The 25772-nt window shown below is 39.5% G+C and overlaps 1 long non-coding RNA gene across 3 annotated transcripts in view; it reads left to right on the top strand.

Moving 5' to 3' along the window:
* Positions 1-19069, top strand: part of LOC138839330 (uncharacterized) — an 84851-nt gene extending 65782 nt beyond the window's left edge. For all 3 annotated transcript variants that reach the window (XR_011375944.1, XR_011375943.1, XR_011375945.1), the window contains 4 exons: positions 4443-4542; positions 13910-13939; positions 14444-14572; positions 18761-19069. This is a non-coding gene — a long non-coding RNA (uncharacterized lncRNA). The remainder of the gene's footprint in view (positions 1-4442; positions 4543-13909; positions 13940-14443; positions 14573-18760) is intronic.
* Positions 19070-25772: the final 6703 nt, after the last annotated feature.

Raw genomic sequence — 25772 nt, 5'->3', positions numbered from 1 at the left:
TATCCAGGATTTATCCTGGATATATCATGCTATCGCAATATGACCCAGAGGAATTTCCTGGGGAACTGAGATTTAATGCCTAACTATAAAAAGTGACTTTTTGATGGAAATCTCTATAAAGATTTCCTTCTTAAAAATTAATAACTTCTTGTTAAGCCTTTCCAGATGACTTAGAGAAGTGAGTTTCTAACAGTGTCTTTTTGGAAGCTAGAAGTATGGGATTCCTTGGGTGGGAGGTACCTAATGATGAGAAGATGTGCTTCTGATTTTTTTCTCCCTTTTGCCTATTGGCCTTCCATGGGAAATTTCATCTAGAATTCTAACAAAAACAATCTGAAGACCATTGACTTGGGCCTTCATGTACATTGAGCTGTAAGTAATGGTATTCTGTCTTATTCTGGTCAGTTATTAGTCCTAATATCAGAATGCCTGCTCCATATACCTTTTTTTTTTTTAAAGAATGTTATTGGAGCTGGAAGGTGGCTTAGTGGTTGAGTGCTTGCCTAGCATGCATGAAGCCCTGGGTTTGATTCCTCAGTACCACATACATACACAGAAAAAGTCAGAAGTGGCGCTGTGGCTCAAGTGGTAGAGTGCTAGCCTTGAGCAAAAAAAAGCTCAGGAACAGTGCCCAGGCCTTGAGTTCAAGCCCCAGGACTGACAAAAAGTAAAAAAAATAAAAAAATGTTATTGTAAAGGTGATGTACAGGGGGTTACATTTACATAAGTCAGGTAATGATAATGAGTACATTTCTTTTTGGACAGTGTCACCTCTTCCCTTGTTTTCTCTTAATTCCATATACCTTTTTGTTTGCCACTTTTAATTCATTGTGCTTTTAGAATTCAAATAATCAGATAGAACTCCATATAAAATAAGAAATAGTGCTCTTAGATGAAAATCCAGTAGTTTTAGTGCCCTAGCTTTGTGACGGCACTTGCAGTTACTCTGCCATTCCCCCTTTCCTTACTTCCTGATTTTTGGCTGCATTATGGTTTTAGAGCTGGCCAATTATGGTGTTACTATGGAGGGAATTTTGGAGATGGATGAAAGATTATAAAGTGAAAAGCAGTAGCCCACAGTGTGTTTTCCTAACAATTTGGTGCCAAAACAATCTTTCAAACAAAACCTTCAAGTCTTCAAATGTGGTGTGATCACGTCTATTAAAGACTCACTACTTAACTAGTCTTAAGACAAATTTGTTTGCAAGATAAACAATAAAATCTGTTACCTTGTCAGCAACTAAATATTTAACATGCTGCAGAATAGATTACAGTAACCATCTTTTCCAGATGTTTTTGATGGGAAAGTAATTTTAAAATAAAAACTAAAAGGACCTTTAGATGAATAGTCTTTGTTTTGTGAAAATGTGTGGACATTATATATGTTTACACAAAAGTCTTGTTGTGGATAACTTTGTATATATTTATTACCAACAGAGGTGATTCTTTCTAACACTCTCCCTTATCCTCACACCTAGGTATAGATTTTTTATGATACTTAGAAATGAGGTATTGATTAGTTCATCAGTTTCTTCTCTGCAGATGGCTTTTTAAATGTATGTTACTCACCTCAACTGAGTCATCAGCATTGAAATAACAAAGGGGATTGTGTTGTTCTTTTGGAGTTTGACCCCAATGAAGTCTGCACACAGATTTTTTTTTAGGGTTCATGTTTAAGGGAATATTTAAAGCCAGCTGCCGGTGGCTCATACCTTTAATACTAGCTACTCAGGAGTCTGAGATCTTAGGATTGTGGTTTGAAGCTAATCCAGGTAGGAAAATCCATGAGACTCTTTTCTCCAATGAACTAACAAAAAGCTGGAAGTGGAAGTGTGGCTTAAGGGACAGAGCTCTAGCCTTGAACAAAAAAAGCCCCTAAATTGACACATAAAAAATATATTGCCAGGTGCTGGTAATCCTAGCTATTCAGGAGGCTGAGATCTGAGAATCATGGTTCAAAGCCAGCCTGGGCAGGAAAGTCTGTGAGACTTTTATCTCCAATAAACCACTAGAAAATTGGAAGTGCTACTGGGGCTCAAGTGGTAGAGAAATTGCCTTGAGCTGAAGAGCTGAGGGACAGTGCCCAGGCCCAGAGTTCAAGCCCCACGACTGACAAAAAAAAAAAATATGTATATATATATATATATATATATATATATATATATATATATATATATATATATATTTAAGAGAGTATGCCATGCTATGAAGACAAATTTGGAGAGGCTGAATGTCCCTGGAGCTTCCAAAGGAAATGGAATTTGATTCTCTTATGTTCTGTTGTATAACGTAGTTGTTGATATTTCTGCTTATGGAAAGTCTATTTTTTAAATGTGTATAGGGAAAATTGGAGAGAGATTGATGAGGCTCAAGTGAGAACTTAATCATATGACCAGAAAAATATGGGTAAATCGCAGCACCAGTCCTGACTAGACACAATATGACTGAAATCTGATACTATGTGGTAAGGGAATAATATTGATACTTGATGAGATTGATGGAACTTTGGAATAAAGAGTTAAAGGTTTAAGGAAAAGGACTTAGTGAAGTATGTGACAGTGTTGGACAAATTTGGGCTGATCTTCCAGTACATGCTATTAAGTTTGTTTTAAAACTCTCATTTTTTTGTTTTTAGGTCTCATCAGCTATATGGTATATTTGGCCTCTGGTTTTAGTCTTTATAATACTTTTGATTAGCTGTCCAGAAGCTATAGTTTTGCTGTGCTACATTCATTTGTGTGCTGAGGTAAAAACAACAGAGACTAAGCTTTGCATCTTAATCTTTCCAACTGAAATAAGAAGTGTGTGTGTTTAAAAAGGAATTGAAATAAATGATTCACTGAATGATTTCTACAACTTCGGATCGGTTTTTATATTATATTTTTCTAATGACATATTTTGACTTTGATGTAGTTATCAAGCTAATGCCACTGTGATGGAAAATTTAAGCAGAACAACTTCTCTCTGGCTGGCTACTATAATTACTGCACAATAGTGAGTTAACGACTGATTTGATATTTAGATATCTAAAAGATCTGGTTCTATTTAATGATTAAAGTTTTTGCAGCTTTAGCCAAGGTTATATTTTTAGGGCTTAGAGTGCTACAAATGGTTTGTTCTCTCTCTTCCACTTCTTACTATGAATAATTCTTTTTATTACACCCTCATTTTTCTCCCTGATGACATTTTGAATAACTGAGGTGGTAGCGTAGTACATTATTCTCTTCTGTTCTATAAACCCATCTTATTTCAGTAGTTAACTATTACTATAAAGGTGATAGTGGATGACCGAGGAAATGATTCTGTATACATTTTCATCTTGAATTTTACGTGTAAGGATAAACTGTATAATTATGTATATATTACACTAAGCTGCTTGTTAACTCTGCTACATTCGATCACAAAGAATCTGCAGCAGTCATTAATGAAACATACAGCAATAAGTGTATAATGAGTATGTTTTTATTTCTTGGAAAATGAATTGGTAGTGCCAAGCATTAGTAATTCATGAGGTGGGCTTGTAGGGCTAAGTGTATTTATGTACATGACTAGAGTTTATTACAGAGAAAGGATACATAACAGGATAAACATGGGCAAAAGAGACAGATGGAGCCAGGAGGAAACTTATGCAAAGTTGTCCTGGGCTGTATCCTTTCCATAGGGAACTGAGTGTGCTCCTTTCTCTGAAAACTGAAGTAATAGATCGTGCATTGACACGCACTGGTGGCTCATAGCTGTAACCCTAGCTTCTCAGGAGTCTAAGGCCTGAATCTCCGTTCAAATGCAACCTGTGAGAAGAAAAGTCTGTGAGACTCTTAACTCCAATTAAACAGCAAAAAGCTGCAAGTGCAGCCATGGCTGAAGTGGGTAGAATGCTAGCCTTGAGAAGAGGTCAAAAAGCTAAGCAAGAGTTCTGAGTTCAAATCTTATTACCAACACATATATAAAAAACTATATGTAGCTGGGTGCTGGTGGCTCACGCCTATAATCCTAGCTACTCAGGAGACAGAGCTGAGGATCATGCTTCAAAGCCAGCCCAGGCAGGAAAGCCGGTGAAACTCTTATCTCCAGTAAACCACCAGAAAACAGGAAGTGATGCTGTGGCTCAAGTAGTAGAGCACTCTCCTTGAGTTGAAGAGCTGAGGGACAATGTCCAGGTCCAGAGTTCAAGCCCCACAACCTACAAAACAAAACAAAAAAACAATATGTTGTTTCTCGCAAGCTCATGCCATCCAATTTCCGGTTGTATTCTTCAGCAAAACTGGAGGGGAGAAATGATTGTTGTACACACATTGTCAATTACTTTGCCTGGTCTCATTTTGAGATGGTCTCATTTTAACTGGTTGAAGAATCTTGACTTTTCTTTTTTACATTTGAAATACCAAATAAAAATTGGAATGTAAAAAACAAAACAAAACAAAAACTTATATGTTTCTTCCCAGGGGAACTTGCTAAAGACCTACCATCCAAGGGTTTTATTGGACCTAGTTACATAGGCACCCTCTGCCTAGGAACTGCAAAGAAAATTCTCTCCAAAGGAAGGTAAGTTTTCCTCATAAATCACACAGTACAAGTGTTGGTATAGCAAAGCAGCCTTATCATTCAACGAATGATAAAAATGCCAATTTCCCAAGTATATGCCAGGAGCCAAACTCGCAAGCAGATCCTATTAAAAACAAGTCTCAGACCTGCAATGTTCATTTTATTGTTTGAACTACCTTTTCCTAGGCCCTTTGGATACAATCTCTTTACAATAATATTATTGGTAGGAGTCTATGGGGCATGGTTGAACCAACCTGTAGTATTGACCCAAGTCATGTCCTCCATGGATCTTAAATTTATTAGCTAGAGAGAGAAAATCCCATTACCTACAAAATCTCTCTTCAATTCATTCTTCAATTTAAGGCATTAAAAGACAGATCACCTGTAGCCAGTATACTGAAGCTGACCCAAATTCCTTCCAGGGTTGAGGTAGTATTTCCATGGTAGAACTCCAGGCCTGAGGGCACACATGCATTTCCCAGAAATATTTACAATGATTATGGAACCTCAAGCAGGATGTGCATTATAGATTACATATTTTTTTAATTTTTTTTTATTGTAAAGATACTATACAGAGGGTTACAGTTACATGAGTGAGGTAATGAGTACACTTCCTCTTGAACATTGTTACCCCCTCCATTGTTTTCCCCCTACCATCCCCTCCCTCCCTCCCTTCCCCGAGGTTCTTTTTTTTTTTTGTTTTGATTAAGTGATTACATAATTTCCGGAAATTCACAGTATTGTGGAATAATGATGCTCATTTAAAGTCACAAGTTCATTCTAACTTTCCTGGAGAAAATTGTCTATCACAGTCTGTAATATATAACGGTGCTCACATGGATTACACATTTTTCTAAAACTTCCTCATTTTTTTTTTGTTGGTCATGGGGCTTGAACTCTGGGCCTGGGTGCTGTCCCTCAGCTTTTCAGCTCAAGGCTAGTGCTCTACCACTTGAGCCACAGTGCCACTCCCAGTTTTCTGGTGGTTTATTGGAGATAAGAGTCTCATGGGCTTTCCTGCCTGGGCTGGCTTTGAACCTCAAACCTCAGATTTCAGCTTCTTGAATAGCTAGGATCACAGGCTTGAGCTGCTGGCACCACGCCTCTCATTGGTTTCATTCTTTTTTTTCTTTCTTTTCTTTTTTTTTTTTTTTCTTTTTGGGTCTGGTCATGGGGCCTGAACTCTGGGCCTGGGCACTGTCCCTCAGCTCTTCAGCTCAAGGCTAGCACTCTACCACTTGAGCCACAGCGCCACTTCTGGCTTTTTTTTCCTGCTTATGTGGTGCTGAGGAATGGAACCCAGGGCCTCATGCATGCAAGGCAAGCGCTCTACCACTGAGCCACCTTCCCAGCCATTTTTTTCTTTTTCTTTTGTCTATCATAGGGCCTGAACTCTGGGCCTGGGCGCTGTTCCTCAGCTCTTCAGCTCAAGGCTAGTGCTCTACCACTTGAGCCACAGCACCACTTCCAGCTTTTTCTGCTTATGTGGTGCTGAGGAATCAAACCCAGGGCCTCATGCATGCAAGACAAGCGCTCTACCACTGAGCCACCTTCCCAGTCCCTCATTAGTTTCTTTTAATCCACACTCTTACGGAGTTTATTTTGTGTTCTTTATCATTCCATTTATAGTATTTTACTGGAAAAGTAATTTTTTGACCTCTTTTTGCAGGCTTATCATTGATGGTGGGAGAACCTCTTTTCTTTTATCCTGTACATGTACATCCCTTTATCTTTTTTATATATGCAGTTTATTACTTTCCCAAACTTCAAATTTCAAATACGGCAAGCACCACTTTCTACTTTGGGTACACCATGACCACAGTACTATTATTTTTCTTTTTGACACCTAGCTGCAGAATTACTTAGAAAATTTTCGACATTCTTTATGGAATCTTGGAGGTAGCCGTGATGTAATAAGCACCCATCAACAATTAGTGGAAAGAATAGGGAACAAAGTCATCATGTTCATTTTTATGTTTTGAGCATAAAAGATTGCAAAGTTTGGTGAACTAGAAGGACCTTATGTACTTAGCAGCAGTACTGTCCTTGCAAGTGTTGTTAAGCAGTAAGGAAGAGTTCTAAAGCACAGAGAGGATTACGTGCAATCACCTTTGAATAGCCTCCAACATAAAAATGAACAGATTTGAATAACTTTGAAATTAGTAAAATTAAATTAATGAAATATAAGTAATTACATGTGAAGGACAAGATGTATACTTGTCAGAATTACTAATTTGAGGGAATTATTTTGTTTCAAATGTGGTGGTAACTTTAATATTAATTATGTTTAATTTAAACTTTAATATTAATAAAAATTAAAATCAAATATTAAATATTAATATGTAACATTATTTAGTGTTTAATATACAGCATTGGAACATAAGTTATTAAATTTAAACACAAATTATCTAATATAATATCTAATATAATATAAAAGATATTGTATATGACATGCTATATAATATATTAGATTGATATATTAATAATATATAATTAAATGATAAAATATTAATATTGTTAAACCCAAGCATGAAAATATTAATGCTTAATGCAAGTGAAAAATATATCATGTTTTATGGAATGGCCCACTTGGAGAAAAAATGAAGCTGGAGTTTATCAGACCCTCTGAGCATGCTGAGGCAGTGTTTTTTGCTGGTCTCACTCAAGTCCTATCAATTGTATATGTTAGATACTGGAAAACTTTAGGGATTTTCTCTGATTTCATACTTTGTTCCATACATTTTAAAAAATTAACAATGGAGCTGGCTACTTGTGGCTCATGGCTGTCATCCTAGCTACTCAGGAGGCTGAGATGTGAGGATCATGGTTCAAAGACAGTCTGGGCAGGAAACTCTGTGAGACTCTTTGCTCCAATTAATCACCAGACAACTGCAAGTGGAGCTCTGGCTGAAAGTGGTGGAGTGCTATCCTTGAACACAAAGAAGGTCAGGGACAGTGCCCCAGGTCCTAGTTACAAGCCCCATGACTGACAAAAAAAATTAACAATGGAATTTGTTGGAAGCACAAACCTTCAGATGAATATACAGATTAATGGCAAATCCACGCATTTTGAACTATGGCTTTATGTAATGCTGGAGGCCTCCTATCACTCAGCCACCAGAAGTTGTACTTAAAAGTGAAGACCATTTTAGTTTAACTAATAAGCCCCTTGTGTTGGCTTTTGAAATATTCATTAAAATAAACATATTTCAGTGCATATGTATCCTAAGTGCATAGCTTGAGGAGTTATCACAACATGGGCCATCTTTGTAACTAGCACTCATGGAACAACAGTACATAACAGTACATAACCAGGAGCCCTCAAACTACTATTGGGCCTCTTTCCACTTCACTTCCACATGGCACCCACTACCCTGATTTGTAATAGAATAGATTAACTTGGTCCTGGTTTTGAATTGTACATAAATAGCCTTACATGCATTACATGAGGACATACAGGGTATACTACTTTTTTCTTTTTTTTTCGGTCAGTCATGGAGCTTGAACTGTGAGCCTGGGCGCTGTCCCTGAGCTCTTCAGCTCAAGGCGAATGCTCTACCACTTGAGCCACAGCAAACTTTCAGTTTTCTGATGGTTAATTGGAGATAAGAGTCCCATGGACTTTCCTGCCCAGGCTGGCTTTAAACCTAAATCCTCAGATCTCAGCCTCCTGAGTAACTAGGATTACAGGCGTGAGCCAATGGTGCCTGGCTAGCTGTATACTACTTTAGGTATGGTTTTATTGGCAGTAGTTTCTTTCTCTAGATGTTGCTTGTGAGATGAATCCATATCACCTGCCATATGTAGATGGAGTCTGTGTTCCTCCTATTTTGGTTTTGGATCCCTTTATCCCATTTTTAGTGGGTTACTAGGTTTTATATTTATGTCATTTGCAGTTAGAAACACAGGAATTCCCCACTTATCCACAGAGAGGATACATTCTAAGACCCCCTAATGAATGCCTGAAATCATAAATAGTACTTCCATAGAGAGACCATCCCAAGTCAATTATGGTTGCTATTCGTTTCATGTAACAAGTTAGTAAAATCATTAAATGTATTTTTCACATCTGTTTTCCAGAACTGTTCCTTAAGAAGCTCTATTTGCTTACAGAGTCTTCAGTGACATCTCATTATGTTTTGCAATTATATTTTGATGTTCACAGCAGTGAACAAGGCTTATTACCTATTTATTTTATGGCATTTCACTTATGAATAAGAGGTCTGTAAATAATTAGACAAATAATATAGCTGTACACAAAATATCATTATTGACTACCAATTATACTTTCTCACTATTGAGTTTTGGGTGAATTTTTTAAATTACATGTTTCAAATGAGCACCATCTACTCATGTGAAAATGCTGAGGAGTTTCACACTAATCACTTCAAACTTCTTTAGAATAATTGTACGTTCATTTCAAGCTCATCCGTTTTTCTTTCCAAACAAAGAATTTGTTGCAAACTGAAAGCAAAGGCCGCTTGAAAGAGCAAGTGGCAGGATGGAAAGCCCATTTTGGCTCCCTCAGTTGGAGTCCTCCCTTAAGATCTATTGGTTGGTTTGAATTATGGGCAGGAACTTGTTTAGATGAACCCAAAGACAAAAGGCCTATTGGTCCAGGGGTCAACTAGGCAATTTCTTGGAATGACAATAGGACCATAATCAAGAGCCTCCAAGTCAGCTTTCCAGAAGGCTGGTTGGATGGGAACATGTCCAAGCTTATCCTTACGGTTATAACATTTCCCTTGGTGCTTCAGTTCATCTATAACATCATGACACAAGTTCAACTACAGGATTTCACCTCTCAATATGGAGCACTATCACTATAAGAAGACACATTTTTTGTTGGTTATGGGGCTTGAACTCCGGGTTTGGGTGCTGTCCCTGAGCTTTTTTTGCTCAAGGCTAGTGTGCTTACATTTTGAGCCACAGCTCCATTTTGAGCTTCTCTTGGTGGAGATAAGAGTCTCACAGACTTTCCTGCTTGGGCTGGCTTTGAACTATGATCCTCTGATCTCAGCCTCCTGAGTAGCTAGGATTACAGGAGTGAACCAGCAGTGCCAAGCTAAGAAGACACTATTTATATACTAATTATTTTCTCTATCTATCTATCTATCTATCTATCTATCTATCTATCTATCTATCTATCTATCTATCTATCTATCTATCTATCTATCATCTATCTCCTGCATATTTATTTTAAGACTCCTCAACCCACTGAGATTTCTTAACTGTTCCTTCATTTTTTTTTATACCAGTCCTGGGGCTTGAACTCAGGGCCCGGGTCTCTGAGCTGCTTTTTGCTCAAGGCTAACACTCTACCACTTGAGCCACAGCGCCACTTCTGGCTTTTTCTGTTTATGTGGTATTGAGGAATCGAACCCAGGGCTTCATGCATGCTAGGCAAGCACTCTACCACTAAGCCAAATTCCCAGCCTCTGTTCCTTCTTTTTTTTTTTTTTTTTGGTCGGTGGTGGAGCTTGAACTCTGGCTCTGGGCACTGTCCCTCAACTCTTCAGCTCAAGGCTAGCCACAGCGCCCACTTCCAGCTTTTTCTGTGTATGTGGTGCTGAGGAATCGAACTCAAGGCCTCATGCATTTGAGGCAAGCACTCTACCACTGAGCCACCTACCCAGCCCTGTTCCTCCATTTTTTTTTTGGGTCCGGTCGTGGGGCCTGAACTCTGGGCCTGAGTGCTGTCTCAGCTCTTCAGCTCAAGGCCAGTGCTCTACCACTTGAGCCACAGCACCACTTCTGGATTTTTTTCTTTTGCTTATGTGGTGCTGAGGAATCAAACCCAGGACCTCATGCATGCAAGGCAAGCGCTCTACCACTGAGCCACCTTCCCAGCCCTGTTCCTCCATTTTAAAACTTGGCTTTCTCCCCATTTTGGATTATTACCTTAAGATAATCTATAAAGTAGGATGAGAGGGTCAAAACACATGAATACTTGGATGGCTCTAGGCTTTTCTGCTGTCAGCAGTTTATTGATTTCACTATAGTCTTGGCTGGTGTTGAGTATTATTTTAAAAAATAAACACAAAAGCATTTTTTCTTTTTCTTTGTACCATGTGTCTAGATTGGCACCCCATTGTTTTCTTCCTCTTATTTTTAGCACCAAGGAAAGTGATGTATACTGTGGCTGGTGTTCTTATGTTCAATTTTCATTTGATACCACACTTACAGATGTGTAATGATAAGTCAAAATAGGACTTGGTACAGGAAGAAGGACAATAAACCACAATGAATCAAGAGAGGGTATTAGCAGATAAACCTTGTGTTTGATAAAGGGAAATGAACTTTCAGTGAATGTAGGAAGCCATAATACAGATAATGTATTTCTATTTTGATGTAAGATCACAGTAAAATTTCTGCAGTTTATGTAATCACTTAATCTCAATAAAAATATTAAAAAGAAAAAACACATCACAGTAACTAGTCACTGCCATTTAGAGTCCCTATATTTAGAGCGTAAGATACTGTCTTATACTATAGTAATGATGTTTATAACAGTATGAAGTTTGGTTGATACTGTTGGTACATCATGAAGTAAACATTTCATAGAAAAAATATGCGTTTGTGTATGTGTGTGCATGTGAAGTAATTTAGCTGAGGTCTATTATTCTAGAATAGTGGTTTTCAATTGGGATGATTTTTCCCTCTAGGAAACATTTAGAAATGTGTGGAGATTTTTTTTTTTGCCAGTCCCAGGGTTTGAACTTAGGGCCTGGACATTATTCTTGAAATTTTTTTGGCTCAAGGCTAGCACTCTATCTATCATTTGAGTTACAGCTCCATTTCCAGGTTTTTGGTGGTTATTTGGAGATAAGTATCTCATGGACTTTTCTGCCCACTCTGGCTTCAAATTGTGATCCTCAGACCTCAGCCTTCTGAGTAGCTAGGATTACAGGTATGAGCCACTGGCACCTGGCTGGAGATATTTTTAATTACTATGACTGGAAGGTCTTTACTGGCATTTAGTAAGTTAAGGTGAATGATACTGTTGAACATCCTACTGTGAACTGGATATTTTCTTTAAACTCTGGGCCTGGCACTGCCCCTCACTTCTTCAGCTCAGGGCAAGTGCTCTACCACTTGAGCCACAGCGCCACTTCTGGTTTTCTGGTGGTTTATTGGAGATAAGAGTCTCATGGAGGGGCTAGGAAGGTGGCACAGTGGTAGAGTGCTTGCCTTGCATGCATGAGGCCCTGGGCTTGATTCCTCAGCACCATATGAGCAGAAAAAACTAGAAGTGGTGCTGTTGCTCAAGCAGTAGAGTGCTAGCCTTGAGCTGAAGAGCTGAGGGACAGCACCCAGGCCCAGAGTTCAGGGCCCATGACCAACAACAACAAAAAAAACAAGAGTGTCATGGACTTTCCTGCCCAGGCTGGCTTTGAGCCATAATCCTCAGATCTCAGCCTCCTGAGTAACTAGGATTACATGCATGAGCCACTGGCACCCAGCTGTACTGGATATTTTCTGTAACAAAGAATTATGTGTCCCAATGTCTAGCAGGATCCCTATTACGAAGTTCTCATTTAGAGCAAACTCTTTTTTTGTGTGTGTGGTATTGGAGGTTGAACTCAGGGCCACATGCTTTTTAGGTAGGCATTCTACCCATTGAGGAATGCCCTCAGCCCTTTTCCTTTAGGTTGTTTTTTTAGATAATGGCTTGCCCTTTGCCTGAGCCTTTTTTGACAGTGATCCTTATATTCATGCTTTCTGAGTAGCTGGGATGTCAGGTGCAAAACCCCACACTTAACTTTTTTTTCTATTGGGACAGGCTCTCACAACCTTTTTGCATGTGCTGGCCCAGAACCATGATTCTCCCCATCTCAGCTTCCTAAATAGCTAGGGTGACAGGCACATGTCGCCATGCCCAGCTTTGTACTCTTTGAGATGGGTCTTGTAAAGTTTTACTCAGGTTGGCCTGGAACTATGATCCTCCTAATCTCTGCCTTCAATATAGCTAGGATTAAAAGCATGGACCTCCACACCCAATTAGAGTGAATAATCTTTGAACGTCCCATTTACTTAGGAGTTAATACTATTTTCAAAATAAAATTTTGATCACTTCAAGAGATTATGTTTAGAATCTGAGACTCTGAACCACTAATCTCTGGTCAGTGACTGAAGCCAGCATGATACAAAAAGGTTTTTCCCACTCAGAAGTATTAGGCAAGTGCAGAGCATTCTTCTGTTAGTTTTCTCAGCAAGTGACTGTACTTTGAATATATTTTTATTCATTAAAAAAGGCTAATGAAGCTCAATGTATTTTGAGAGAGTCTACTGTATAATATTTTATCACTAAATTAAAGCAAAGAATCCATGTTATCCCACTGAGCAAGATGAAATATAGTATACTGAAGAAAATGTCCAATTATCTTTACATAAAAATGGTAGCTATAATGGGCATTTTGTGTTTTATTATTCCAAGTTGTTGCTAGCTCTACCTTATTAAAATATTCAGTTCTAATGACTGAAAAATCAAAAAGTTAAAGATAAATTAATACTATTAGGCAACCAACAGATATTTATTAATTTTCTTCTATAGGCTTGGCAATTCACTAAATGGAAATTGGGAACTCTGAGATACAGTGCTAGTTGCTTTTTATTGAGTTGACCAGGTGCCAGCTACATGTATAGATTAATCTAATATAATGGTTCTAGTTGTCATGAGGTGTTAGAACACATCCACACTCCATGGATGAGGAAACTGGAGGCCCAGAGAAGTGATTTATTCAGTAAGATTGGTCTGACTCCAGACTTCATTCTGTCATAAACAACTATGTCCCCTTCAAGAAAGAAGCACCAATCTATAACCAAAGGATGCCTATGAAATTTTCTCTGTAGCCTACTATTTGACGAGATGGCCTACTTCTTAAAAGAATTTCTTAATTATCTTTAAGGAGTTGTACAAAGGAGTTTCAGTTCATGCTATCAGCTTATGAATACAAGGCATCTTAATGTCACCCCTTTCATCCTTTTCCCCCCATCGTAACCCCATTCATCCCCTTCATTTTCCCAGTTCCATTTTCACATATGTACATTGAATATTATTACTGCATTCACCTACCCTTCTTCTCTCCATTTGTCTACCCTTCTTCCCTTCACTTAGTATGACAGCAAAAGTTTCAGCTCTTTGGTGTTCATTATGTTCAATTGTCAGTTAGTTGCTCATAGGAGTTACACAATTGGAATTCTCTTTGCATCTATTATACTTTAGTTAATATGTTTGTGTGCATATGCATATCAACCTGTATGTTTACATGTATATTTATAAATTATTTCTAGCTTTCATATATGAGAGAAAATGTACATCCTTTCTTTCTGTACCTGACTTACTTCATATGATTTTTTTTTCCAGGTTGAGACGGACTACTCTGAATTGACAGAAGTAAGACTACTGCGTGTGAAGCAGCACAACACCACCATTGGGGATAAATGATGATAATTGAATATCTCAAATCTTTCCCTTGCCCCCTTCATATATCTTTTTTTTTAAATACAGGAACAAGCCAGGCACTGGTGGCTCATGCCTATAATCCTAGCTACTCAGGCAGCTAAGATTTAAGGATTGTGGTTCACAGCTAGCCCAGTCAGGAAAGTCCATGAGAATCTTATTTCTAATAAACTATTCCCCGAAAAGCTGGAAGTGGGAGCTGTGGCTCAAGTGGTAGAGTGCTAACCTCAAGAAAAATAAAATCCTCAGGGACAGCATCCAGGTCCTGAGTTCAAGCCCCCCCAGGCCTGCATGCACACATGCATGCATGCACACATCCACATACACACACATACATAAACACAGGGACATTCTTTCCATCTTTTACATTATTCTAGAACATGGAGGATTAAGGACCATGTACCTTCTGAAATAATTCCATTACCTCTTCAATTCCAGATCAGTTTGCGTTCAGATTATATTGATGGAACAATGAAGGACCTAGGTTTGTTAGGTCAACAAGACACAATGGTCTCTATTCTCGAAGATGTGGAAACCATCTGGGGCCTGTTATTTTTCTCGGTGCAGGTAGGTTTAGACTTAGTCTAACTTTGGGAATTCAGCTGGCTGGTACTCTTTTGGGTTTGAGTATCATTACTAAAACATTTCTAAAGAAAGGAAGAATTCTGGGGCTGGGAAGGTGGCTCAGTGGTAGAGTGCTTGCCTTGCATGCATGAGGCCCTGGGTTTGATTCCTCAGCACCACATATGCAGAAAAAGCCGTAAGTGGTGCTGTAGCTCAAGTGGTAGAGCACTAGCCTTGAGCTGAAGAGCTGAAGGACAGTACCCAGGCCTAGAGTTCAAGACCCACGACCAAAAAGAAAAAAGAAAAAGAATTTTGTCCCCCAGAATTGAGCAGACACTGTATCCTCTGGCATTCTTGTACTTTGTTTTATTCTCTAACAACTGATATCAAAGTGGGCTTTTGCGTACTACCCAAGAATAACCAAGGGCAGAAATATCTCAGACTCTCAGCTGTATTGCTTATTGGCTGTGTTCTAAGGCAAGTCACTACTGTATCATTGTCATCATCCTCATCATCACCATGATATGCAAATTCTCTCAGTTGCACCTATAATCAAATTCTGTCTTCCTAACTTGGCATTCATTATCCACCTCAAGTTATTTTTGTAGTTTTCCTCTTCAATGCTCATTTCATTCTCTTTCACATCTTAAATGCTCCAAACTTCTGCAATGGTTCTCTCTCTCTTTCTCTCTCTCTCTCTCTCTCTCTCTCTCTCTCTCTCTCTCTCTCTCTCTCTCTCTCTCTCTCTCTCTCTCTCTCTCTCTCTCTCCCTCTCTCTCTCTTTTGGTTGTCATGGTGCTTGAACTCTGGGCTTGGGCACTGTCACTGAGCTCTTTAGCTCAAGGTGAATGCTCTACTGGTTGAGCCATAACACCACTTCTGGTTTTCTGGTGGTCACTGGAGATAAGAGTCTCACGGACATTCATGCCCTGTCTGGTTTTGAACCACGATCCTCAGTTCTTAAGAGTCCTGAGTAGCTAGGATTCTAGGTGTGAGCCACAGGTGCCTGGCTCTCAGTGTTTTTTATACTACCAGGATTTTGATGGTTTAGGCCTTCATGGCTACTTTCCCCTTTGGATCAAATAACTGTCTGTTACACTCAAATGCTTCTGGATCCAGCTTTCTAGCATCTTCTCTCTGATGGCCTCTACATTCCTGCCATTTATTCCATTTGTTCATTTGTTCAGTAATTTGGGTGTATACATAGTGACTGAGACTTGAACTCAGAGCCTTTAACTTTATTTTGCCTATTTTTTGCTTAAGGCTACTGCTCTACCATTTGAGCCACAGCTCTAGTTCTCACTTTTTGTTGTTGTTGTTGGTTGTGGGGCTTGGATTCTGGGCCTGGGCACTGTCCCTGAACTCTTCAGCTCAAGGCAAGAGCTCTACCACTTGAGGCAGCACTACTTCTGGTTTTCTGATAGCTTATTGGAGATGAGTCTCATGGATTTTCCTGCCAGGGCTGGCTTTGAACTGCGATCCTCAGATCTCAGCCTCCTGAGTAACTAGGATTACAGGCGTGAGCCACTGATGCCTGGCTAGTTCTTGATTTCTGCTGGTTACTTGGAGATGAGTCTCACAGTCTTTCCTGCCTGGGCTGGCTTTGAACCTCAATCTTCAGATCTCATCTTCCTGAGTAGCTAGGATTACAAGTGTGAGCCACCAGTGCATACCTGCCTTGTGTCTGTGGTCTTGATCACTACACCCTACTGACTCTTGATAAGGAGCTTATTTGAAGGACGATACAAAATAGTGTACTGATACATGGTATGAAAAGTTATTCAAAAGTTTGGAAACTGGCAGTGAAAAACATAAAACCCTGCCTAAAATTTTCTATGATCTTATTTTTTAATTTATTTTTTATTTTTTATTTTTGTCAGTCATGGGGCTTGAACTCTGGGCTTGGGTGCTATCCCTGCCCTCTTCAGCTCAAGATGAGCACTCTACCGATTGAGCCACAGCAGCACTTCCAGTTTTCTGGCAGTTAATTGGAGATAAGTCTCACAGACTTTTCTGCCCAGGCTGGCTTTGAACCATGATCCTCAGATCTCAGCCTCCTCAGTAGCTAGGATTACAGGCGTGAGCCACCAACGCCCGGCTTCTATGATATTATTATTATTATTTTTGGGTCCGGTCGTGGGGCCTGAACTCTGGGCCTGTGTGCTGTCCCTCAGCTCTTCAGCTCAAGGCTAGCACTCTACCACTTGAGCCACAGCGCCACTTCTGGCTTTTTTTCTCTTTGCTTATGTGGTGTTGAGGAATAGAACCCAGGGCCTCAGGCATGCAAGGCAAGCGCTCTACCACTGAGCCAACTTCCCAGCCCCTATGATCTTATTATTGAGCAAATGTTTTCCTAGGTGAATTGTCTTGGGTACTGTATTAGCAAATTCTATTAGAATATGCTTTAACTAATGATTGAACCTTAATATCACTTGGAAGTTGTTCTTATTAACAGCAATGAAATTCTATATTAAAGATAATTATATCCTAAGTTATAAAGGTATCTTGTCTGTGCTCTTCTCTGTCTAATCCACATATTTATTTTTTTTCTTATGCAATGTTCATATTAGTGTGATATCTTGGAGTTATGGTCTGGTTTTGTTGTAACCCTAACACCACTTTATGAAAATTGTTCCATGCTTCAATATGGTCTATATATACACACGTCACTGTTGCTGACTATGTTATTTTATTGACTACATAGGCAAGGTTAGTTAGCTAGTACCTATTTTTTTTCCTGTCCTGGAACTTGAACTCAGGACCTGGGTGCTGTCCTTGAGCCTCTTTTTGCTCAAGGCTAGCACTCTACCACTTGATCCACAGCACCACTTCTGGCTTTTTTAAGTAGTATATTGAAGATAACAGTTTCACAGACTTTTCTGCCTGGGCTGTCTTCAAACTGCAATCCTCAGATCCTCTTGAGTACCTAGGATTACAGGCGTGAGCCACCAGTGCCTAACTTTAGCTATATATTCTTGAGACTATTTAGCTTAATCTGTGTTGTAAACTATAATATTATCATCACTTTTATGTAGGTAATTTTTTTCCTTTATGGAGTCATTTTTTAGGACATATATATATATATATATATATATATATATATATATATATATTTTTTTTTTTTTTTTTTTTTTTTTTTGGGTCCGGTTGTGGGACCTGAACTCTGGGCCTGGGTGCTGTCCCTCAGTTCTTCAGCTCAAGGCTAGCGCTCTACCACTTGAGCCACAGCACCACTTCCGGCTTTTTTCTTTTTTGCTTATGTGGTGCTGAGGAATGGAACCCAGGGCCTCATGCATGCAAGGCAAGCGCTCTACCACTGAGCCACCTTCCCAGCCCTAGGATATATATTTTTTTGAAATGGGATTTTTTTAAAGTATAAAAACAAAGATTTGATTTAGAAAATCCTCTTTTTGTTTTGTCTCTTATGGGGCTTGAACTCTGGCCCTGGGTGCTGTCCCTAAGCTCTTCAGCTCAAGGCAAGTGCTCTACCACTCAAGCCACAGTGCTACTTTCAATTTTTTGGTGGTTAATTGGAGATAAGAGTCTCACAGTCTTTCCTACCTGGGCTGACTTTGAACCGCAATCCTTAGATCTCAGCCTCCTGAGTAGCTAGGATTACAGGCATGAGCCACTGGCGCCAGGCTAATAGTCTTAATACTCTAGATATGCAAGTAAATAGACTATTCCATTCTTGGTTGCATATAATATTGGATATGTACATTTTCTAAATTAAAGCAAGTTATGTGAATTTTGTTGTATCAGTAACTAGTGCCAGGCCTCTTTGAAGCAGAGAATTTAAAGTATTTATTTGTATTTTTACCCCTCTGGTTAGAGACCTGCAGTATTCAATTAGATGTATTCTCACACCTATTTACAGGTGACTGTGGCTGGCCTTGCTGTCCATTCTGTTTGCTCAGCAAGAACCTGCTTGGTTTTTTTTTTTTTTAACAGTCTCACTAGGTAGTCCACACTGGCCTTGAATTTATAAACCTCCTATCTCCACCCCTTGAGTGCTGAGATCAGAGGTTCTTGCCACCATCAAGGCTGAGCCTGGTGATTTTAAATTGATAACAGACAAGGTTTATATTTTGGAGAATCAGTAGCCCACCTCAAAACTGACATACTGTGTATGTTTGAGAAAACTTCTTAGTATTACTGTGATTAACAAAGATCTTTTTCATTTTGTTTCAGGGGCGATTGGATATTTTCCTGCTCTTTGGTTTATTATTACAATCTATGGCATGGTAAAATCAGAGTAAAAAATTTGGCCAATGGCTTCCAGGCATATCATGCTTGCTTTTGGATATCTTTGTGACTATAGAAATACATATATGTATGCTTCTAATTACAAACATTTTTGGTGCCAGTCCTGGGATTCCAGCCTAGAGTCTGGGCATGTCCCTGAGCTATTGTACTTGAGGCTAGAACCCTACCACTTGAAATACAACTCCACTTTCAGCTTTTTGTTGGTTAATTGGAGATAGGACTCTCATGGACTTTCTTGCCAGGGCCTGCTTTTTTTTTTTTTTTTTTTTTTTTTTTTTGCTGGTCATTGGGCCTGAACTCTGGGTCTGGGCGCTGTCCCTCAGCTCTTCAGCTCAAGGCTAGCGCTCTTCCACTGGAGCCACAGCGCCACTTCCAGCTTTTTCTGTTTATATGGTGCTGAGGAATCGAACCCAGGGCCTCATGCTTGCAAGGCATGCACTCTACCGCTGAACTACCTTCCCAGCCCCCAGGGCCTACTTTGAACTGTGATTTTCAGATCTCAGCCTCCTGAGTAGCTGGGATTCCATGCGTGAACCACTGGCATCTGGCTTGTATACAATTTTTTGGGTTAGTTGTGGGGCCTGAACTCTGGTCTTGGGAGCTGTCCCTTAGCTCTTCAGCTCAAGGATAGTGCCCTACCACTTGAGCACAGCACCACTTCTGGCTTTTTTCTGCTTATGTGGTGCTAAGGAATCAAACCCAGGGCCTCATGCATGGCACTCTACCACTGAGCCTGAGCCACCTTCCCAGCCCCCCCCAAATATATATATATATATATGTATATATATATATATATATATATATATATATATATATATTTTTTTTTTTTTGGTCAGTCATGGGGCTTGATCTCTGGGCTTGGCGCTGTCCCTGCACTCTTCAGCTCAAGGTGAGCGTTCTACTGCTTGAGCCACAGCACCACTTCCTTGTATACATTTTAAATACACAAAACTGTTAAGTCTCATTTTCTGGCCGCAGTTTATATGACACAAAATACTGATTGCATGAAAAGAAACAGGTTTATTCTAAGCCACAGTTTCCAGAAAAGATAAAAGGATTTAATCTAAAGCAGTTAGAGCAAGGGAGACACACTTCTTTTTAAGAAGTTGACTACATTGTTTTTTTTTCAAATGAAAAAGGGTTTCTTTTCTTTTTCTTTTCCTTTTGTCCTGATATTGTTCAGAGCACCTAATTGCTGTATCAGAACAATAGTTCCAATGAACCTATTGTCAAATAAATGTTATATAAAATGTGCATTTTTTCTAAGTGAAGTTGGTTATGCAATCTATATTATACTTTTGTACCTGAGTGATCACTTTAGAAATGTATACTGGTTTAATATAGAGAGGTTTGTTTTGTGTTTTTTTTTTTTGAGACAATGTCTTGCTGTACAACCCAGACTGGCCTCAAACTTATGACTTTCTTGCCTAGATTATAGGAATGTGCTACGATGCCTTGCTTTCCAGATTCTGCTATCTCATACATCAACTAAACTTGCACATTTTGGGGGTGTTAGTGGTCTATTTCTGTTCTATCTTTTGGAAGCAGAGAATATGTTTTACTTAGTTGTGTGTAGATAACAAACCTTTAGGATTAATTTTCTTAGAGTTATTAGCTTGGAATAACAATCAGGTGTCACAACTCCCAAAATGTTGGCTTTTATTTCTCAGTAGTGGCATTTGTCTTGCACTTGCTAGGCAGGTTCTGTGTCACTTGAACCATGTCCCCCAGCTCAAAGTGTTAGAAATCTGCATTACAAATATTCTCCAAGCTTATAGTTGTTTTTTTTTTGGGGGGGGGTCTGGTCGTGGGGTCTGAACTCTGGGCCTGGGCGCTGTCCCTCAGCTCTTCAGCTCAAGACTAGCGCTCTACCACTTGAGCCACAGCGCCACTTCCGGCTTTTTTCTTTTTGCTTATGTGGTGCTGAGGAATCGAACCCAGGGCCTCATGCATGCAAGGCAAGTGCTCTAACATTGAGCCACCTTCCCAGCCCACAAGCTTATAGTTTTGAAGGAGCATTTATGACAAACCTACATATGATACATTTTATTGATAAATATTGGTCACAAATGAAAAATATTTGAAAAATATCTACACATACCCTCCATGAACATTCTCAAAGCCATCCTATAGTGAAGGAGTCCCTGTTTCAGTGTGTGGGGGTCAAGGAGGTCATGTTAACCATTCAAGGGAAGGGGTGGTGAACAGAGGAGTTCCATTTTCCAAGAGTATGAGTGGGGAAGTAGGAGCTAAGTACTTGTCCCACTGAAGAAGAAAGTAAGTCATTAGTAGTACATGAAAATGAATCATTAGTCAGTAGTATGCATTTGTCTATATTGGAAAGGTCAGGGCTGTGGCCTGTGGCAAATGGAATTAGGGCCCACGTCTCCCATTCAGTTTTTTAGTTTAGGACTGAGAAACTGCTCTTAGAAGGCTCATTGCTCCCATTCTATATTCCTCTGAATACACCAAATTAAGTAATGGCATAATGAACTTAAGGAAATTCTTTTCTCATCATGTTGGCTGCCTTATAGCTTATATCTGACTTTCCAGTCCTATTTATTTGCACTGTTAAGAAGAGTTTGCGAGAAAGGCAAGTTTATTTCTGCAACAGAAAGTTTCTGGTGTTCATAGATTAAGGTGAAGCCGGGTGCATGCCAGTCTCATGGCAACCATCTCTGAACATCTTGAAAGAGTGTATAAGTCAGTATTAGCTTGATTTTGGAGTTAAGTGGAGAAGTGCACTTTACTTTGATTGAAATGGGGCTGAATAGCTCCCCAAGCCTCCTAGCGTGGGCCCATGAATACTACTTCAGAAGCATGAGGTATGCAGCTCCTTGCACTATGACTGCTGAGCATACCCAAAGAGGAGCGACTAGCAGGTCAAGTACTTGGACTCAAGGGGAACTAGGGGCTCTTAGATTTAACCACATTTGCCCATCTCATTTGTGTGCTGTGATTTCATGTGCCATGGCTGCATTAGAGGACTTAACGCTTTATGAAACCGAGGCTTTACTAAACATGCACTCGCTCTCCTCTTCTATCAATCCTGATGACTTGGGGGTGGGGGTGGGGAACTAGGCCAGGTGAGGTGAGTGGTGCTGGACAAAGTGTCCTAGGCTGGAGTAATAGGGGCATGAGGGGCCAGAGCCCAGTGGGAGTGACCGAGGTGCTGGCTAGTGCTGCTTGCTAAATCGAGGGTCTTCTCACACTCAGGCCTCACTTCCTGTGGAATAAAGTTTTGTGTTTGAAACTCTTGTGGATCTGGCTCCATGTTTCCTGTTTGTCCCCCTCCCCCCTCCTGTTTAAATCCATTTTGTTCATGTTCTACCTCTTCCTAGAAACCCTTTCTGATGACCACCCCTTCATCCCATTGCATATTCCTAAGATTGGAATATTAGCATGTGAAATCCCACAGCCCATATGTTTCATTGTACTATGTAGCATAGCAAGCTGTTTTTCCCCTTTCTCCCTCCATTTATTCAAAAGAAAGAAAGGGTGTAAATATAGTTAGCTGTTTCCGTCACTGTGCTCTCAGGGAGCATGAAACGGGAGCCACATACACACATAAAATTAGGCTTTATTAAGCATATTTAAGAAGAATATACCAAGGACAGATTAACAGCACCCATTTAAGAAACACACACACATTATTTAATAATATTTAGTTAAATCACAAACATCTGTCTACATTCTCCAAGCAGGATTCTGTAATTCCTGTCCAGCAATAAACACTTATAACTGTTTTAGAAATGATCCAATTAAAGCCACTTGACCTTGGGCACAGTCTCTGCGATACCTGCCCAATATAACAGTATTGATTAATGAATTTGACTGGGGTGTGAGGGGATTTATCTTTTTGCTGAGGGGAGAACCACAAAGCCCTCCCACTTTGTGCACCTAAAGGTAAGTTGTGCCAATGGGAACTTGGCCCCAGGACTGTAATTTGACAATCCTTTGAGAAGGCACTTTTAAATTACAAATCCTTTTTTTAAGGAAAGGAAACTTTTAAATTCAATATGTATTATAGAGAACTGTTTGACTGACTGAGTGCATTCTCCTATTCTCAGTTCAATGTAGCACATAAAATTTGATATTAAAGGCAGTTTTAGAAATGATTTAATGAAGATACATATATCATCATTGTAATAATTTTTGTTCTCAAAATACAATTATAGTTGTTTTTTTTTTGTCTGTTGCATGTACCACCTACAATTTGAACTCTCAGACACCTTAGCTATGACCCCTAGAGGAGCCCTGCTCCATCTTGTGTCTCAGATAAACAACCTAAGGGGGAAAAGTCCAAAGGGGGAAAAGTCCAGAGCAGCCCTTTTCTGCTTTTGGTACTGCTCTAGGAGGATATGGATGATCACAATATGCATCAGCGAATGCACATCTTGTCACTTCTCAAGGTCAGGTGCTGGTTCTCATGAAGTCTTGAAGGTACAGTATTCTTTTCTTCTTGCGAACAAGACTCCCACAGCCTATCCAGGTGTCTTTGCTCTTTAATAGGGAAGGGATTCTCTTCTTGATTTTTGCACTCAATAAACTGAGTTCACAGAAAATAGGCATACCAATGTCAGGTGCATTGCAGATGAATTCCAGCAAGGATTTCAGCCAAGATGATGAATTTACAATAATGACCTGTTCTACCAGCATAAGTTCTTGCCCATCCTGTGTTGTACTAGGGATTTAAGGAATGAAAGGCACCACTTCCTGCCACACATCTCGGAGCCATCTTACATATCTTGTAGTATACACTTTTAAGGTAAAGTTTAAAAAAATCAAATTACTATGTTCTACTTCACAAACTGACCAAGGTGTGGGCCAAATAGAGAAGTCAGCATGCATTTTATTAACTACACGTACATACTACCCACTTTTAAGATGACACTATGAACACAGACAATCTAATATCTAGCACCATATCAACACATTTTATATACATTTAGAGCTTACAGTTAGGAGAAATATCACAAAAGGAAACCACCACTGAAACAAGACAAAAATACCAATCTTGTAGCACTAAAGTTGTAACACAGATGAAGGGGGGGGGGAATTCCACTCAAATTTGAAGCACCAAACTAAACCAATCTTGATTCTAAGTTTTAGAACGAGATACAGTAGTTAATTTCAGACATAAACCACCTGTGAGAGTACAAGTTACTGTGGTTTCCCCTTGGTGTGTATACTCTGAGATATGGAGGCTTTGGGAAGTAATGATGGAAATATCTAACTCCTATTGGCAACCTTTCTTTACCTTGAGGATTCTTACCTTACCAAAGAGGAGTGACTTTGCCGATGACCTGGTAGTGGCCAAGTTAAGTGGATTTTAGTTCCCCTGTTTCTTCCCCTAGCCAGTTTTGTTGCTTATAGCAACAGAGTGCCTTAAGCATAGTGGGCATTCGCCATAAAGAAAGATACTGGAAAGAATTTATAGCAAATAATTCTCTTCTTCTGGATTTCAGTGTATGGTCAGCTGTTTCTAGTGCATGTTTCTGTCACCTCTTCTTAAGTCTGGAGGGGCTTGGAGGGACCCAAAACTCTGCTCCATCATACAAAATAAGGGAGAGTCTTTAGAAGGAGATGGTTAAAAGCCATGACCGACCAGAGTTTCTCCTGTTGTCTTGGCACCTTGTTAACAGCCAACTGTACCTTTAATCCTTTGTATGAGAAGGAAAAGACATTTTGCTTTGAAAAAAATCTCTCCTCACCATGTGGAGTTTGTATGAAAGTTGAAGATAACCAAAAAGACATTATGGGTTGGTTTGTTTCTTCAAAATATGGAAGAGGGCAATTCTGAGAGAAAAATTCAGTCTGTTAGGTTAAATTTTTACTCTCTGCTTCATTCCAACAACCCTGAAGGTTTCATCATAGTTCAAATTACCAGGTGATGCATAATTTTTTTTCTCCATATGATGTGTTCCAGACACAATTTTAAGAGCTTTTTGGCAAAGTCTAAGAAAGTAAGTTTCATTTAATCATGCAAATTATTCTTCAGGTAGTATGAAAATCTCTTCTGATGTAATTTTACCTAGCTTAATTGGCTAATTATATATAAAATAAGGCAACATTAGGCACCTTATAACTTTAGAGATAAAGGATTTTTTTGCTGAAATAATTGGACAGTATCTACAGGATTCAGGTTGTGCTCCAAAATGTGTTGTATCAAGTTCTCTTGCTTGCTCTCTCTTTTTTTGGGGGGGGGTAAGAAATGAGGTGCCTACTTTCTTGTCATGCCTAAAATGGCACCTTTTCTTACCTGTTGAATTTGATGTTGATATACCATCTTATCTAAATTGGATTAGAGTTGGCGAAGGAGACAGAAAATACCTTTGATGTTCACTGTTAGGGTTCACTTCTCTGCTTGCTGCTTCCGTAAGTCCCCAGGTTCCTCTGAAATCTGTCAACTCTGGATTTGGAAGGGGTTAATAGGGGCTGAGCACCCAGAGATTCAGGCACAGGGTATTCCTGAAGGGCCATCACAGCAAGGGGAAGGGAGTGGGTCAGGGGAAGGCAGCAGGCCAGATGAGAGGCAGGGAGCTGGAAGAGCGAGGGACTTGCCAGCAGCTGGTATTGGTTGTGTCTTAGAGAAGAAGGAAACTCACCTCGCAAAAGTCACAAAGCCCCAGAAGCCCCGAGCTTACTGTTTATTACTTGCCTTTCCAAGCTTGTTGAAATTGGTGTGTTAGTCAAAGCACCTGCGACTCGTTGGCAAACTAGATGCTCTATTATTCTTAAATAAGGAAATCGTTAAATTTAAAATCACATCATTTCAAATTCTGGTTTTGTCTGGCCCCCATCATTGAATGGGACTTTTAACTGCACGTATGAAATAGCCTTGGCAAAGGAATATGTCCTTTAAAAACATTTAGGGGAATCTATTGCACATAAGTGTGCGTGTGTGTGTGTGTGTGTGTGTGTGTGTGTGTGTGTG

This window comes from Dipodomys merriami, unplaced genomic scaffold (genome assembly GCF_024711535.1).
Source record: "Dipodomys merriami isolate MVZ:Mamm:240054 unplaced genomic scaffold, mDipMer1.0.p SCAF_3, whole genome shotgun sequence".
NCBI lineage: Eukaryota > Metazoa > Chordata > Mammalia > Rodentia > Heteromyidae > Dipodomys > Dipodomys merriami.
Note: the sequence above shows the minus strand (reverse complement) of the source record. Positions and strands in the feature narration are given on the sequence as shown.